Genomic DNA, 18,122 nt, shown 5'->3' with positions numbered 1-18,122 from the left:
AGGCTGCCATTATCCCCATTCCCACCTCCAGAGGCCTGTATAGATTTTGCCTGGTAGAAGAAGCAGGCTGTAAACACCATCACTCTCATATCTTCCCAAATGTTGGCTCCATTTGCAACAAAGATGGGTAAGGGGAGACTCTGGCTAAAGGCAACTGAGAGGAGATCCAGTATACGTTATGCCCAGGACCTTGTTGAAAACACTACAGCAATAAACCAGCAATTAGTAGAGTTTAACAACCAGGTGTGGTCAGGGAGAGAGAAAAATGGAGTGCTACCAAAACCACTGTCACCCCAGTGTCATGCTGTGAATTAATACAAATAATGTAAACCCTAGAACAAACTAAAAAAATATATAATGACAGTCTTTAAAGAAACAAAAGTCATGTACTAGAAAATGTTGATTTATTATTAAAGGAAGCAGTACAGGAGGGATAGAGGAGGAAAAAGACATATAAACCAAAAATAAAAATAGAAGGCATCAATCCAACTATATGGATAATAACATTAAACATGAATGAATTGAAGAGGTCAAAAGGCCAAGATGGTCAGACTTGATTTTAAAACGCAAGATCTAACTGTATGCTCTCTTTAGGAGATACAAATATATTGAAGTAAAAGGATGAAAAAAGATAAATTACCATGCAAACAGCAATCACAGAAAGGATGGAGTGGCTATCCTGATATTAAACTTTAAAACAAAAAATATTGCTAGAGATAAACCCGGACACTTTACAATGATATTATATGTATACATATATATTATAAAGAAATCAGGAAGTTATCAATTATATATGTATGTCAATCAGCAAGAGTTATCAATTATATACATATGCTCCTAAAAGGAAGACCCAAAATACATGAAGCAAAAGCTGACATAATTAAAGAGAAACATAGACAAGTCAACAACAATAGCTGGGAACTTTAATATCTTACTTTCAATAATGGATAGAACAACTAGGCAGAAGACAACAAAGAAAAAGAAGACTTGAACAACACTATAACTAATTAGATCTAACAGACATCTGTAGAAAACTCCACTGAATAACAATAGAATATATATTCTTCTCAAGTACATATGGGACATTCAACAGGATAAATTACACGCTCAGCCACAAACCAGGCATTGCAACCCTTTGGGAAATAAGATTCCACATTCCATAATATCAGATAGTTTTCGTGATATTCTGAAGTAAAAATATGGCAAATTAAAGGATAGAAATAATGTATGGAGAGAAAAGTATGTTCTCCAATCACACTGACAAGAAATTAGAAAGCAATAGTAGGGGAAAAAATGGGAAACTCACAAATAAGTGGACACTAAACAACATACACCCAAATAACCAATGGATCAAAGAAGAAGTCACAAGGAAAATCAGAAAACACTTTGAGATACATGAAAACGAAGGTACAACACATTAAAGTGAGTGGGACACATCTAAAGCAGAGCTTAGAGAGAACTTTAAAATTGTCAGTGTATATATTAAGAAAGTAAAAAATGACCTCAAATCATAACCTGACCTTCCATTTTGAGACCATGGAAAAAAGAAGAGCAAACAAAACCTAAAGCAAACAGGAAATAATAAAGAACATGGCAGAAATTAACAAAATAAAGAATAGAAAAGCAATAGAGAAAATCAATACAACTAAAGTCCAGTTCTTTAAAAAGGGAAACAAAATTGACAAGGCTTTAAGTAGACCAACCAAAGGAAAAAAGAGAAAAGACTCAAATTACTAGAATCAGAAATAAAAGAAAGGAAATTACCAGAGACATTACAGAATTTTTTGTAAGGATCATAAATACAATGAACAATTGTACACCAATAGATTAGATAAACAGTGAAACAAATTCCTTAAAAGACACAAATTCCTTAAAATTCACAAAATACTGAAATTGACTAAAAATAAAAATAGACTATCTGAATAAACCTATAACAAGTTAAAAGGATTGAATTGATAATCAAAAAAATCCAGAAAGAAGAGCTAAAGGTCAAGATAGCCTCAATGCTGAATTCTACCAAATATTTGAAGAGTTACTACCAAATATGTATGAACTCCAAAAATAGAAGATGAAGGAATACTTTCCAACTTATTTTATGAGGTCAATATTACTCTGATACCAAAATCAGTCAAAGAAATCACAAGAAAACTAAAGACAAATAACTTTTATGAATATGGACACAAGTATCATCAACAAAATATTAGAAAACTGAATATACCAGCATGTAAAAATAATTATATACCATAAACAAATAATATTTAATCCAAAGATGTGAGGTTGGTTTAACATTTGAAAATCAATTGACTTAATACATCATATCAATAAATTTTTTTAAAAATCACATGATCATCTCCATAGATGTATTTGACAAAATTCAACTCTTTTTTCACAATTAACACACTTGACACATAGGAATAGAAGGGAACTCTTTCGGCATGATAGAGATCATATATGAAAAACCCTAGCATTGTATCTAATGTTGAAAGACTGGATGTTTACTATCTATGTCCAGAACAAGATCAGGATGTCTGCTCCCATCACTTCTACTCAACATTGTAGTTCAAGTTCTCATCACAGCAATTAGATAAGGGGAAAAATAGAAAGTATCTAGATTGTAAAGGAAGAAATACAACTATCCTTATTTGCAGTTGACATGATCTTCTATATAGAAAAATCCTAAGGAATCCTGTAAAAAACAATCTAGTAAACTAATTCTGCAAAGTTTCAGGATACAAGACCAAAGTAAGAAAGAGTACTTGGGAAAAAGATGGTAGAGTATGAAGCAAGGCAGAAACCTCTTCACAAATAAAAACAAATAAGCAGCTACAGCAAATACAACTAACCCTGAAAATGACCTGAAGACTGCAGAACAGACAATCTACACCTGGCAAAGAAGAGAAGACCACAAAGATAGGGTAAAGAGGCAGGCCCATGATAATTGGAACCCAAGCCCTTCCCCATCCCAGCCCACAAGCAGAAAGGAGAGGAACAGACTTGGAGGGGACAGGAGGATAAGTGCAGGAATCCTGCACATCTGCTCCTGGAGATCTGCTCTTGTAACAAGAGTTCACATTGCTCTGGGCTTTAGTTATTAATGGGGCTGGACACTGGGGAGAATTGGAGCACTCTGAGAGACTGAGTCTCTTGTCACTTGTGGAGGACAGTCATGATCCTTCAGTCCTGCTGAGACCCAACACAGAGGCAGCAGTTGGAGAGATTTATCAACCGTGGGAAGTGTGCCAGAAAGGCAGCGGTTGGAGGGAGCTTTCTCTGGAGGAGAAAGGGCAGGTGCATGATACTTCCCCAGCCTTCCATCAGTCCAAATGGTTGGGCACTCTGAGGAGCCAGCCCCAAATGTTTCATCCCCCTCCATGGTGGCTAAGCCCTGCCCAGTAGTGTGCTTCCCTATGCTCCTGCCCTCCTGCCCACCCACCTGGCCACTAAGCCCAACGGTGGTCAGACTTTGCTGCCTTACAGGAAGAGGGAGGCACTCCTAGCTTTCCTGGCCCTCTTTCAGCCCAACTAGGGAGACACCTGCAGAAGCCAGATCCATATGCTCCATCCCCCTCAATGCTGGCTTGGCCCCCTATTGTGCTCCTCTGTGCATCAGCCCTGACCACCCTGCTGGCCCAGCAGCACCATCACTGCTGCCCTGAAGGCAGAGGGAGGTCCTGCCCACAAGGATATGAAAGAAGCACCACTGCACAGCTCACAAAGGACACAGAGGGAGCTGTCAGCCTCTGCTGACAGAGATCAGCCACTGCCGTGAAACACACAGAAAGGTGGGCTGCTTACAGTCCCAAAACAGTAGCTGTGGCTCCACTGCAAAGGAGAATCAGGCACTGGTGAGCAAAGGGTCTTATTTTGTGAGCATCACATGATGCTTTCTTCATAAAGACATTATTTTCTAGACCAGGAGGTATGCTTAATCTATGTAATACAAAAGAAGTAACACAGAAACCCAGACAAAATGAAGAGGCAGAAGAATATGTTCCAAACAAAAGAACAGGATAAGACACCAGAAAGAGGGCTAAATGATATGAAGATTATTAATCTTCTTGATAAATATTTCAAAGTGAGCACACTGATCTGCAGAAAAGAATTGATGATCTCAGTGAGAACTTCAACAAAGAGATTTGAAAAAGAGCCACTCAGAGCTGAAGAATACAGTAACTGAAATGAAAAGTACAATGGAGGGAATGAATAATAGATACTACAAGTAGAAGAGATAATCACTGAGATGGATATTAGAGAACAGGAGAGCAATGAAGCTGAGGAACAGAGGAAAAGAATTTTGAAAAATGAGAGGATACTAAGAGATCTGTGTAACACCTCCAAATGAAACAATATTTGCATAATAGAGGCAACAGAATGAGAAAAGACAGACAAAGGAGTAGGGTCTCTTTGAAGAAAAATTGCTGGAAACTTCCCAATCTGGAAAAAGAAATAGACAGGTTCTGAAAGTACAGAAAGGCCCTAACAAAAGGAGCCCCAGGAATACACACTAAGACATAAAGTAATTAAAATGGCAAAATTAAAGATAAGAGAGAATTTTAAAAGCAGCAAGAGAAAAGCAGACAGTTAACTGTATGGGAAACCCCAGAAGGCCATGAGCAGATTTCTCAGCAGAAAGTTTACAGGCCAGAAGGGAATGGCATAAAATATATAATGTATTAAAATGAGAGTGCTTACAACCAAGAATCCTCTTCCTAGCAAGGTTATCATTCAGAAGGGGAAATTAAAAATTTCCTAGATAAATGGAAGTTAAAAGAATTCACCACAACTGAACTGGCCGTACAGGATATGTTACAGAGTCTTCTGTAGATGGAAATCTTCTTATGCTTAAATATTTTTCCACTACCTTTACTGTGAAAATAAACCCACAGTAAAGTAGTACATGTATTACACTAAGCAAGAATGAAAGTAAAAAAACAGTAGTAAAATCAGCTATAAACAAAATCAGTCAAGGGATACACAAAAAATGTATATTATGACATCTAATACATAAAGTGTGGATGAGAAAGAAAAATAGAGAAGTACTTTTAGATTGCACTCAAAATAGAGAGACCAGTAACTTAATATAGACTGCAATGTGTAAAGAAAATTACCTATGAACCTTATGGTAACCACAAACCTAATGCCTGTAATAGATACAGAAAATAATTTTTTAAAAGAAATTCAAACACAATACTAAAGAAAAACATCAAATGATGAGAGAAGAGTATGAGAGGAAAAAAGCAACAATGAGGAACTACAAAAACAACCAGAAAACAATTAATATCTAAATATGTAGAACAAATACTAACAGAACTAAAGGGAGAAATAGACAGCAGTACAATCATATTAGGAAACTTTAACACCCCACTTACATCAATGTACAGATTGTCCAGACAGAAAAAAAAAAATAAGGAAACAAAGGCACTAAACAACACTAAATCTGATGGACTTAACAGGTATCTACAGAACACCCCAAAGCAGCAGTATACAAATTTTTCTCAAGTGCACATGGACATTCTCCAGAATAGATCGCATATTAGGACACAAAAAGAGCCTCAATAATTTAAATAAGATTGAAATTTCAGACCACAAAGGTATGAAACTAGAAATAAATTACATAAAGGAAGCAAAAAGCCCACAGACACATGGAGGCCAAACAACATGCTTCTAAATAATCAATGGATTGATGAACAAATAAAAGAAGAAATTAAGCAATACATGGAGACAAATGAAAACAATACAACAGCTCAAAGTATGTGGGACTCTGCAAAAGTAGTTCTAAGAGGGAAGTATATAGCAATGCAGGCCTACCTCAATAAACAGGAACAATCCCAAAGAAATAGTTGAACCTCACAACTAAAGAAATTAGATAAAAACAGAACAAGTGAAACCCAAATTAGTAGAGGGAGGGACATAACAAAGATCAAAGTAGAAATAAATTAAATAGAGAAGAATAAAACAATAGAAAAAAATCTATTGTTCTTTGAGAAGATAAACAAAATAGACAAATTCCAAGTCAGACTTATCGAAAACAATGAAAGAGGACAAAACAAAATTAGAAACAAAAAAAATAAAAGAACTGACACCACAGGAACACAAAGAATTATTGGAAAATACTGTAAAAAATTATATGCCAATAAGTTGGACAACCTAGAAAAAAAGGACAAATTCCTCAAAAAGTACAACCTTCCAAGACTGACCCAGGAAAAAACAGAAAATCTGAACAGACCAATTACCAGTATTGAAATTGAAGTAGTAATAAAAAAACTCCCAATAAACAAAAGTCCAGGAACCAGTTTCATAGTTGAATTCTACCAAACATTTAAAGAAGAGGTAATACTCATCCTTCTTAAAGTATTCCAAAAAGCAGAAAAGGAGAATATTTCCAAACTTATTACATGAGGTAGTATCACTAATACCAAACCCAGACAAAGAAACTACAAAAGAAGAAACTTACAGAACAATATCCCTGATAGACATAGATGCAAAAATCCTCAACAAAATATTATTAGCAAGCCAAATTCAAAAATACATCAAAAGGATCATCCATCATGACCAAGTGAAATTTAGCTGAGGTATGCAAGGATGGTACAATGTTCATAAATCAATCAGTGTGATACAATACATTAACAAAAGGAAGGATAAACACCATCTGGCCATCTCAATAGATGCTGAAGACAAAATTCAACATCCATTCATGATAAAAACTCTCAATACAGTGGGTATAGAGGGACTATATCTCAACATAATAAAGGTCATGCATGATAAACCCACAGCTACCATCATACTCAAAGGCAAAACTGAAATATTTTCCTTTAAGATCAGGAAAAAGACAAGGATGCCCACTCTCATCACTTTTATGGCACAGCAGTTAGACAAGAAAAAAAATAAATGATATCCAAGTAAGGAAGAAAAAGCTGCCACTATTTGCAGATGACATGTTACTATATATAGAAAACCCTAAAGACTCCACCAAAAACTCTTAGAACTAGTAACTAGATTCAGCAAATTTGCAGGATATAAAATTAATACACAGAAATCTGTTGCATTCCTATAAACTAACACTGAACAAGCAGAAAGAGAAATCAGGAAAACAACTTTTACAACTGCACTTATAATGAAAAAGAATAAAATGCCTAGGAATAAACCTAACCAGGGAGGTATAAGACCTGTACTCTGAAAACTATAAAACACTCATGAGAGAAATTAAAGAAGACACAAACAAATGGAAATATCTATCCTGTGCTCATGGATAGGAAGAATTAATATTGTCAAAATGGCCATCCTACCCAAAACAATTTACACATTCAATGCAATCCCTATCAAAATACCAATGGCATTTTTCAATGAAGTAGAAAAAATAATCTTAAAATTCATATGGAACAACACAAGACCCCAAATAGCCAAAGTAACCCTGAGAAAGAAGAACAAAGCTGGGGAGATTATGCTCCCTGACTTCAAGCTATACCACAAACCTTCAGTAATCAAAACAGTATGGTACTGGCACAAGATTAGATCCATAGGTCAATGGAATAGAATAGACAGTCCAGAAATAAGACCACACATATATGGTCAATTAATATATCATTAATATACCCTGCATATACAACATAGAAAAGACAGTCTCTTCAATAACTGGTGTTAGGAAAACTGGACAATTACATGGAAGAGAATGAAACTGGATTACTGCCTAACTCCGTAGATAAAAGTAAACTTGAAATAGACTAAAGACCTAAACACGAGACAGGAAAACATAAAATTATTTGAAGAAAACATAGGCAAAAATCTCTTGAACATAAGCATAAGCAATTTTTTTCGGAACATGTCTCTCCAGGCAAAGGAAACAAAAATAAAAATGAAAAAGCAGGACTACGTCAAGCTAAAATGTTTCTGTACTTTTGAAGTTTCCAGAGTATAGCAAAGGATACCATCAACAGAATAAAAAAGCAGCCTACCATATGAGAGAATATACTTGCAAATGACTTATCCAATAAGGAGTTAACATCCAAAATATACAAAGAACTCATACAACTCAATACCAAAAAAACAAATAACCTACTTAAAAAATGGGCAGAGGACCTGAACAGACATTTCTCCAAAGAAGAAATACAGATGGCTAGCAGACACTTGAAAAGATGCTCCACATCATTAATAATCAGGGAAATGCAAATCAAAACCACAATGAAATATCACCTCACACCAGTTAGTATGACCACTATCCAAAACACAAAAAATAACAAGTGTTGACGAGGATGTGGAGAAAAGGAAACCTTTCTACACTGTTGGTGTGAGTGTAAACTGGTGCAGCCACTATGGAAAACAATATGGAGGTTCCCCAAGAAACTTAAAATCGAAATACCATATAACCCAGTAACGGCATTTCTAGGAATTTAACGGAAGAAAACAAAATCTCTGATTTGAAAAGATACACGCATGCCTGTGTTTATTGCCACATTATTTAAAATAGCAAAGATATGGAAGCAACCAAAGTATCTATCAACAGATGAATGTATAAGGAAGATGTGGTACATATACGCAATGGGATATTATTCCACCATAAAAAAAGAAAGAAATCTTGCTATTTGTGACTACATGGATGGACCTAGATCATATTATACTATCTGAAATAAGCCAGGCAGAGAAAGACAAATACCATATGATTTCATTTATTTGTGGAATCTAAAAACAAAACTGAAACAAAATGAATAAAAAAGCAGTAGACTCAGAGAAACTGCGAAGTAATGGGTGGTCACCATGGGGGATGTGTTGGGGTTAGTGGGTGGGTGGGGAGAGTAAGGAAAATAAAGGGGCACAAAATATTAATCATAATATATGTTGGTCATGGGAATGGAAGTGCAGCATGGAGCATATAGCCAATGGTTCTGTAACATCTTACTATGGTAACAGATAGTAACTGCACTAGTTGGCATGAGGATTTGATAATATGGGTAATTGCTGAAACACTGTGTCATATACCTGAAACCAATATAATATTGTTTACCAACTATACTTCAATTAAAAAAAGAAAGAAAATCAAAGTGCTTAAAAATTAATAAGTTAACATTTCAAATTTAAAATATCAAAATATAGATATCAATTGCATTTCTATACACTTGAACAATCTAACAATGAAATTGAGAAAACAATTCCTTTTATAATATAATAAAAATAAAATGTTTAGGAATAGATTTAACAAAAGAAGTGCAAAAGTTATACTCTGGAAACTTCAAAATGTTGAAAGATAACCCAGATTTAAATAGCTGGAAAAACATCGTGTGTTCATGGACAGAAAGACTTAATAGGGTTAAGGTGGCAGTACTCTCCAAACCGATCTACAGATTCAATGCATTCCAATCAGAATCCTATCTTACTTCTCAGTAGAAATCGACAAGCTGATTCTAAAATTCATGTGGAATTGGTAGGGACCCAGAATAGGAAAAACAGTCTTCCAAAAGAACCAAGTAGGACTCTTCCCATTTCAAAACTTACTACAAAGCAATGTTAATTGAACCAATGTGGCACTAACATGAGAGTAGGCATATAGATTACTGGGGTAGAAAGGAGAGTCTAGAAATAAACCCATACATCTATTATCAACTGATATTCAGCAAGGATGCCAAGATCATTTAATGGGGAAGGAACAGTTTTTTCAACAAATGGTGCTAAGGAAACTGGGAACTCACATGGAAAAGCATGAACCTTTACATCAAACCATATGCCAAAGTTAACTCAAAATGGATGAAAGGCCAAAGTGCAAAAACTAAAAGTAAAGAAAACATAGGGACTGTAAGGGAGGAAAATTTTTCCCTCTAGCCTCCTAGGTTCTTTCAGCTGATCTATTAATTAAATTGAGTTGGAAGATAAACAAGAGAATGTTAATTTAATTTTGTACATACGGGCACCTCACATAGACATGAACCATTCAAAGACATTCAGGCAATAGATTTATATGCTCTCTTGAGCTACAGGGAAATCAGTAGGGGTCTGGGGTTTCAAAGAGAAAGAAGACATGTACTGTCACCTTGATGATGGGAAGAGCAAATGTTTGGTAAAAAACTTTCATTCCATACAGAGACAATGGGCCACAGGCCCTTCCAAGCTCCTACAGTCTACCACACCTAGCCCAGGCTCTTTCAAGAAGTGTTAATAATGTCATTTTATTCTCTTTTAATCAATGTAATTCTCTTCTCTTTTAATAAATTTAATTTAGACACTATTTATCTTGTTTGAGTTCCATGGATTCATTTTGGCACAAACAAAAACTTAGTTCAGGTTCTTCTGTACTGTTGAGATGTTGACATAACCAACAATCAGATTGATTAGTTAACATGGCCAGGGTTTGGTAAACTGGCATAAGTGAGTTTTTGGTCTGTATTCCACTTGTGGAAAAGTAAGGGTTAATGAGTACAAGACACAGGTTACAAGACAACCCATAGGGAAAGCTCAGAAAGGGAAAGAAAGGTAGAGAGAGACCAGCAGTTTCCAGTGAGCCTTCTAATAAATGATTAATAAATGTGGGGAAAATGTTCATTAATAAGAAAAGGTAGTTTGTTTTCTTGTTGTGTGTGTGTGTGTTTGTGTGTGTGTGTGCTTGTGTAAGTAGGAAGTTTTCACTTGGGGAAATAGGTGACAGTGATGTTTTTTGATCTGTGGTCTTGGGAAAAGCTGTCTACTTCATGATGTCATCTATTTCTGAGGTCTGGAATTGGCCCTGGAAATCCTTAATTTAAGTTTACTTGTAGACATTTTCTCCCACTTGTCTTGAGAGAGATGCTCTGGGTCTATTATGGCATGTTTTAAGTGAATCCAGGAGGATTTTTCTTTTATTGTCATGGCAGTGTAGGTGGTTAGCAATACTTCAGAAGGGCTTTCTCATCAAGGTGACAGTACATATTGCCTCATAAAGACCTTGATAAGCACCCAGTCTCCTGGTTGAAAGGGGTAACAAGGCTTGCCAGACAGTGGGGGCCTTGACTCTTTTACCTGTTGGCAATATGCTTCAAGTGTACTAGTTAGTTCTTGTGTATAGTTAGTTACAGCATCAATTTTCCACTTCTCAATCCGTGTCTCCCATTTGGAATATTCTGAGTCTAAATAAGGGTGAAGGGTAATGCTTCTGGCCATTTCAGCCCAGTTTCTTGACAGATCTTCCCTGAAGTCCTTTTTTACGTCTAGATTTTTATTATGCTTCACTTGCCCTGATGATTGAGGGTGATATGGGGTATGAAATTTTAATGATTACTACAGAGTTTTTGCAAGCAAATGCTTTATCTCTGCTACAAATTGGGTTCCTTGGTCTGATTCAATAAATAAAGGGATGCCAAAATGGGGAATAATCTCAGTTATTAATTTCTTTAATGCTAGTGTAGCATTGGTCCATCTATTAGGAATACCATTCAGTCCATCCACTAGGCCTGCAGACAATAACAAAATAGTGAGAAGAGCCTAAAGCTAGGGGCAAATCTGCAGTGCTGCAAAGGACAATGTGGCCCCAGTCAGACTTCCAGAGGTATACTTTTTGTTCTAAAAATTTGATGAGATTTGCAAGTGATGTTTTGGGAAATAATTTGGTCATGAATTTTATAGAAGCCAGGGCAAAACTAATAATCTTTTAGTTCCTGAACTGTCCCCCATCTGCACATATGTCCCATTTGGTGGGAGATAAGTACAAGCCAAAAGGTCAAAAGAAAAGGGGCTACAGATGTACAATCCATCTGATAATTGTTTGGCACCCTTTGTATCTGTTTATCTTTTCTAGATGTGGGGAATTTGCCTGAGAGTTAACAGTATCGGTTATGGATAAAGGTGGGTTTAGAAATTGGGTGGAGCAAGGATAAGGGAGTCCATTTGGGGCTGCATATTTAGTAACCTTGTCAGTCCTATCATTTCCTAAAAACACAAGATCAGCTTCCTTAACATGGCTTGAACAGTGAACAATGGTGATTTTAGGAAGGAGGTGAGTATCTTGTAATACAGCAGCAATTACATGCCCATTAGCCATAGGAGTACCTGCAGAACTTTAGAATCCATGGGATTTCCAAATTGTGCCGACAGCATGGCAGATTCCAAAAGCATATCTGGAGTCTGTGTGTGAATAGTTTTCCCTTTCCCTAAAGTGCAAACACTAGTACTTGTGTGTTCAGCAACTTAGGCTGATTTTGCAGATGGCAAAGCATATATTTCCAGGGTTCCATGTGGGAAAACTGTGGCATAACCAATTATTATGTTTCCCGGGAAATTTCCTTTATAGGAACCATCAAATAATAAGACATAAGTCTGGGTTATCCAAAGGGGTGTCTAAGAAATCCTCTCCTGGCTTAGAGACCATTTCTGTAGTTGCAAGGTAATCATGGAGAATGGAATGGAGCTGCCCATCCTCAGGGAGGGCAGTAATGTTGCTGGATTTGAAGTGTTACCACAATATAGGATGGTGGAAGGGTTAGTCAAACGAGCTGTTCATAAGTGGTCTGTTGTCATGTAGGCTGTCTTATCAATGTGTATGAGACAAGACACAACATGAGAAACATACAGATGAACATGGAAGCCTTTTGCAAGAGTATTGGCTTTTTTCCATCAAGGCATAGCTGCATTAACTGCACACAAGCCTGGGGGCATACCTGATGTTACAGGGACTGGCCAGAACGAGAGATATGTTATAGGATGTATTTGAGATGAAAAGATTATCCTAGAATACCTGCAGCAATCTCATTATTTTCATGGCAATATAGATAAAGTTTGTTAAAATTAGGTAAGTTGAGAGCTGGTGGTGTGGACAATGTTAACTTTTTGGCTTTAAAGAAGGTTAATGGCTGTAAAGGCCAGGAAATGGGCTCTGGGGTGGTATCTGGGAGCGTGAATTAGGAACCATTGGTGCAGTAGAAAGCTGCCCATAAAGATTCACATATTGTTCTCTCCTTTGGAGAGGAGGGATGCGTAAAATTGACTCCAGGAACTTTGGGGTGAAATTTTGAATGCCCTGAGATATCTCATGTCTTAAGTAGGTAACACTTGTTTGGACCCATTGAAGTTTAGATCTAGAGGCTTTATGCCTTATTCAGTTAGTGCCTTCAGGAGAATGAGAGGGTCTATAAGATCTCCCTGCTTAGTTTAATTACAAAGTAAAAGGTCATCAACATACTAATCAGGAATGGAGACTTGAGCAAAGCCTACAGAATTCAAGTTTGCTTTAAGAATTTAGGAAAATACTGAGGGAGACTCACAATACACAGTATATGTGAGTCCATGTTAACTGTCCCCCTCTAAATGTAAGTGCAAAAAGAAGTTGGAATGGGATTGCAAAGAAAGTCAAGCAGAAGTCATTCACTCTAATCCAGGCTGCATCCCCAAGAATTACGGTAAGAATAGGAGCTGGTTTAGGGACTCCAGGGTAGCAAGGAACTACAAAAGAGTTTAGGGGTCAGGTCTTGCATAAATTGATAGATTTGGCTCCCCCCCAGAGTCAAATTTTATTTCTTTCTTTACTGTTCAGAGATTGCAGAGTGAGGAAGGAGACAGTACATCCTACTGCAAAAGAGAGTCTATCAAAGGTTTGATCCTCACTGGCATCTCTGGGAAGAAGGATTGGACTAGTAATGGAAAAAGCTGTTCTTTTCCAAGTAAAATGCACATTTCTCTGCACTCAAGTGACAGTCCAACTCCCTTACAGGTGTAGCCCAGAGATGAACTGGGACATCTTTTAACGGTTTATCATCTTCAGAGGAATTAAGTTTCCAGCAAGGAAAGCAGGAAATTTGGGATTTGGTCTGAGGGGGGAGAAATAAAAATGTCTTTCTTATTACATTTACATAACACTCCCGTCTCCAAAATTTACATAACAAATCTCTACCAGGAAGGTTTGCTGGTGAGAATTTGGAAGCTAGAAAAGCATGATGGGTGCTGAGAGGGCCTAAGGAAACAGGAGTGGCCTGAGATGTGGGCAATGAACTGGGCAACCCAGAGATGCCGACAGCTTGAACAGCATCAGAAGTAACAGGCAGAGATAAATTCTTCTAGCAAAGGGTAAAGTGGAAATACAGTCCCCAATTCTCTACTGTAAGTTTAAAGGTGGGCACTGGAATGGGACCCTGTCGTTTGAAGTGACATAGTCCTTCAGAAAGAGAGATGAACCTTTCTGAGGTGATGGAATCTAGAAAGTTTGTTTCTTGAACTTTCCTTTCTCTTAAGAGTAATAATAATTTTTCTTTCAATGTCCAATTTTTTTTTACAGTATCTATAATTGTTTGGAGGCAAATCAGGAGTGCTCTACGACTTTAAGTTACTTTGAGTCATGTTTTTTTCCCCTAAAGAATCAAGTTACAAAGCAATAATTATTGCTTTTAATTCTTTTCTCATGTACTTTTGTAAGCAATTTTCAAAGAATTGAGTGGCTGCCTCCATTATGACCCTTAGAGGTCGGTTGGACCACCCAACCATGCTATTTTGAGTTTGTTTTTGTTATATCAGGCAGAAAATTTCACACTAGAGCATAAATTAAAAGATATCTGTGTTCTGGAGCTTCTACCTTTGAAAAGTCTGTGTAAAGCATTCAGTGAAAGACTTCAGATGCCCTCCTTTCTGACTGCCTAATTCAACATAAGACCTATTCACTTTAGGGGGAAAGCCTCTTATATTGCTCTTATCAGTCTTAAATATCAGTCTCCAGCTGAGCCATTTCCTTGTCATCTGAGGGTGAACCTGGGAGAGATTCTGGCCGTCCTTTCCATCTGAGAGAGGATTTTCCCCAGGAGACCTTCTGGCTTGTTTGATAACCATGGTATAATCATGGGTGGGAAGAACACCCCTTGTCAGAAATCTGGGTCTCTGAGAGGAGGGTTTGAATAGCCACTAATCTTTCCAACTTGCCTATAAATTTGGTAGGATATTCCAAAAGTGGAGGTTAAAGGGCTTTATAATTTAAAAGATCTGCTGCTGTCCACAAGATATGAATCTTTGCGGTGGGCATCTAGGATATATTGCAAAGGCACAGTGTAGGAAGGCCTGAGCCTGGCAGAGCCTGGTTATGGAGCCCTGGGAAGCAGGAGATGTAAGGCTCAGCAAAGTGAGCCTTAAATTAACTACCTGGTTTTTAGTAGTTACATGAGAAACCTGTACACCCCAGGCCTAGAAGTCAGGCTGGACTGCTCTCTCTAAATCTTGTAAAGAAAGGGAAATCAAAACAGGTAGCTGGGTGTTTAAGGGATTTTCTGGAGAAGTTGGAGGTGTTTCAGTTTCTAAGGGGATTGGCTGAGGAAATGGAGCTGGGTTTGGAGGGGGGAGTGCAGAAAAGTGGCCCCAAGATCCAAAAGATCTGCTGGAGGGTCAGGGGTAGAGAGTTGAGGATAAAGGTTGTATAAGGGAAGAAATTTATGTGAGATGTGTTTCCTAAAGTTTGTTTTAAATCCAGCTTCTGTTCTTTCACCTTTAGGGTATCCCTAAGGCTAGCCATTATACTTTTTCTTGTCTTCTTTTCAATTTGATCTTCCCATAGGTACCAGTATAACAGCTGTTTAGGATTTGATCTCTCTAAAAAGGTTTTTTAATATAGAAGTTTTTCCAATTCAGAGGATCCATAGTCTGGCCATTCACAAGGAGGATCTTCAATGGCATATTTATTTCAATAGAAACTCAATTCAATAAGCCTTTTTGTGGAAAGACCCTGAAGTAACTTTCCAGTCTAGAATAAACCTTTACCATGGACTTAAGAGGTGTCGCTAGAATGGGTGCAAAAGATGCAGCTCTCATGATCCAAAAAGTTCACTCTGAAAGGAAGTCCAAGGAAGTAAAGCCCTTTGCTGTTACAGGCAGTAAGAATGGTGTAATAAAAATGGTGTCTCTGGTTTCCCTGAGAACATGAGATGCCTACAGTCACAAACCCAGTGTTCTGTGACATCTAGGAGATGCCACTGGAGTGGGACTTTTCCAGCACTAAGAGGGAAATGAAGACCAGTGTGGCCAAAGCTCCCTTGACTAACTCTCCAGGAGCTGGTGCAGAGTCACGTGACTTCACGTTTGGGAGCCCCAGTGTTTTCCATTGGCCACTGAGATGCACACCAGTACATGCATCTTCTGGCTGGTGGAGACCAGACAGAATATTCTCACTGGTCACAGAATCTTCTCCCTGGCTTAGAATAGAACAGAAGAAAGGAAAACCTCATCTGATTTTTCTTACATGCACTTTAACAGCTTTGGTTAAGCCTATGTCTCTAGAAGCCAAACTAGTATCTACGAGCAAGGGGTGTGCCACTGGGTTAGTGTTGGGTGGTGTTTTACCTCTCTGAACAGAAATTTTTTTGAAGTTAGCAGATGACCTAGTGTCAATCTAACCCATTCCTAGATCAACTAACACAGGAGTCTTCGAGTCAGGTGGTGAGCACTCTAATCACTTTGAAATGCTCAGCTCATGCCCACCAGCTCTGTGGCTTTGGCTTCCAAGATGTCTCTCACCAACATCATTGTTCACGTGCACATTAGCCCACAGCAAAGTTTGTCTGAAGAGACACTGGACTGGTGACAACCAAGAACTTTACCAGTCTGTGAGGCTGGCTCTGCCAGCCAGCTTCCCGGGCCAACACCTGCATTCTGCCCTGTGGTTGCTCTCCTTATGACAAATGGCAGAACAGAGACAAAGGAAAACAGTGACCATCTCTGGGAGGAAAAGAATCAATAAAAGTCAAGAATACTCAAAATAAATCTTGGCCAGGGTTGCTATACCCAAGGAACTAGGCCCACAAATATTTTCTCCTGCTAATCTAAATTTAGAGAAAGAAAAATAAAGGTTCTCACCATTCGTGCTTCCACTGAACTTTGCAGGTAGAGATCCAGGAGACTGACATGGCAAGAATTTTTTCCTTCTCTAAGAGCTTTTTGTTAGAGGCCCCAGGAATCCTCAGCTGCAGCAGTCATGGAGAGAGCAGTGTCCGGCCAGTGAAGTTCTTCTCTTCCTGGTTGCCAACTGTAAGGGAGGGAAAGTTTTCCTCTACCCTTCTAGATTCATTTGGCTGGTCAATTAATTAAACTGACACTAGAAAATTAACAGGAGAAAAAATAATTTAATTTGGTACATACTGGAGCCTCACATAGACATAAGAGGCTCAAAGACAGGCAGACAATTGAGGCTTGTATGCCATCCTGAGCTAAGGGGAAGTGGGCAGGGTCTGGGCTTCAAAAAGAAGGAATACAATTCCTAGGAAGATGGGAAGAGCAAATGTTTGGTAAGCCAGTGTTTGTCATGCTATGCAGAGACAACGGGCACGGAGAGGAATTCCGACAAACAGGCCTTGCCGAGCTCCCCCCACTTACCCCAGTCCACACTCCTGTTCTAGCTCTCTTGCTGGACCACATCCTCTATCTAAATTCATTTAGGCAGCCAAGGGGGAGGTAAAAAGCGCTTCCTGAGTCTCTTGGGCTTGTGTTTTCAGCTCAAAATAATCCACATGCCAAAGTGGCACATTCTGGGGAGACTTGTTCCAAACCCCTTCAGAGCTCTTACACATTCCCAGCCGGAATGAGAAATGGTGCAGGCTTTTTGGAAAACAGCCTGGCCATTCTCTCAGCTGCTAAGGATAGAGCTGCACAGACCTAGCAACCCCACTCTTAGGTATATATCCAGGAGAAATGAAAATTTATGAAGTTTACATTAATATTTATAGTAGTATTAATCATCGTAGGAAAAGGTAGAAACAATCTGTAGGGAAAATGGAATTTTCATGGCCAGGATTCTCACCTGATTCTATCATCCTCTGCATGCACACAGGGGCCTGCTTGCATACCTGTTGGCAGTAAGCTGTTTAAGGCTGATAGAGCTCTGCCCAGAGTGGACTGTAGGTCATGGAAGTATCGGACTTGGGGAAGAGCAGAGGCAAGCAGGACAGAGACAAGCTGTGGAGCCCCATGCTGAGGAGCAGGAGGGAGAGGAAGCAGAGCCACGAGTGGAGGCAGCACCTGGGGAGCAGGGCCTGGAGCCAGGGCCAGGGACTGAGATGGGCAGATGGAAGTCTAGTGCTTGACCGACTGCTGGGAGAATGAACTTTGGCATGAGCCCTTTTTACCCACAATGTTCAGTTGTCATTATTCGGTCTCACCAAATTCATAGTGAACTTGCTGAGAATGGGGAACCCCTCCTCCTG

At 38.4% G+C, this 18,122-nt stretch overlaps 1 long non-coding RNA gene across 1 annotated transcript in view; it reads right to left on the bottom strand.

Annotated features, from left to right (window-relative positions):
• Positions 1-17,012, bottom strand: part of LOC140843414 (uncharacterized) — a 36,726-nt gene extending 19,714 nt beyond the window's left edge. The window contains exon 1 of the long non-coding RNA XR_012121154.1: positions 16,780-17,012. This is a non-coding gene — a long non-coding RNA (uncharacterized lncRNA). The remainder of the gene's footprint in view (positions 1-16,779) is intronic.
• Positions 17,013-18,122: the final 1,110 nt, after the last annotated feature.

Source organism: Manis javanica, chromosome 9 (genome assembly GCF_040802235.1).
Source record: "Manis javanica isolate MJ-LG chromosome 9, MJ_LKY, whole genome shotgun sequence".
In the NCBI taxonomy this organism is placed as follows: Eukaryota; Metazoa; Chordata; class Mammalia; order Pholidota; family Manidae; genus Manis; species Manis javanica.
Note: the sequence above shows the minus strand (reverse complement) of the source record. Positions and strands in the feature narration are given on the sequence as shown.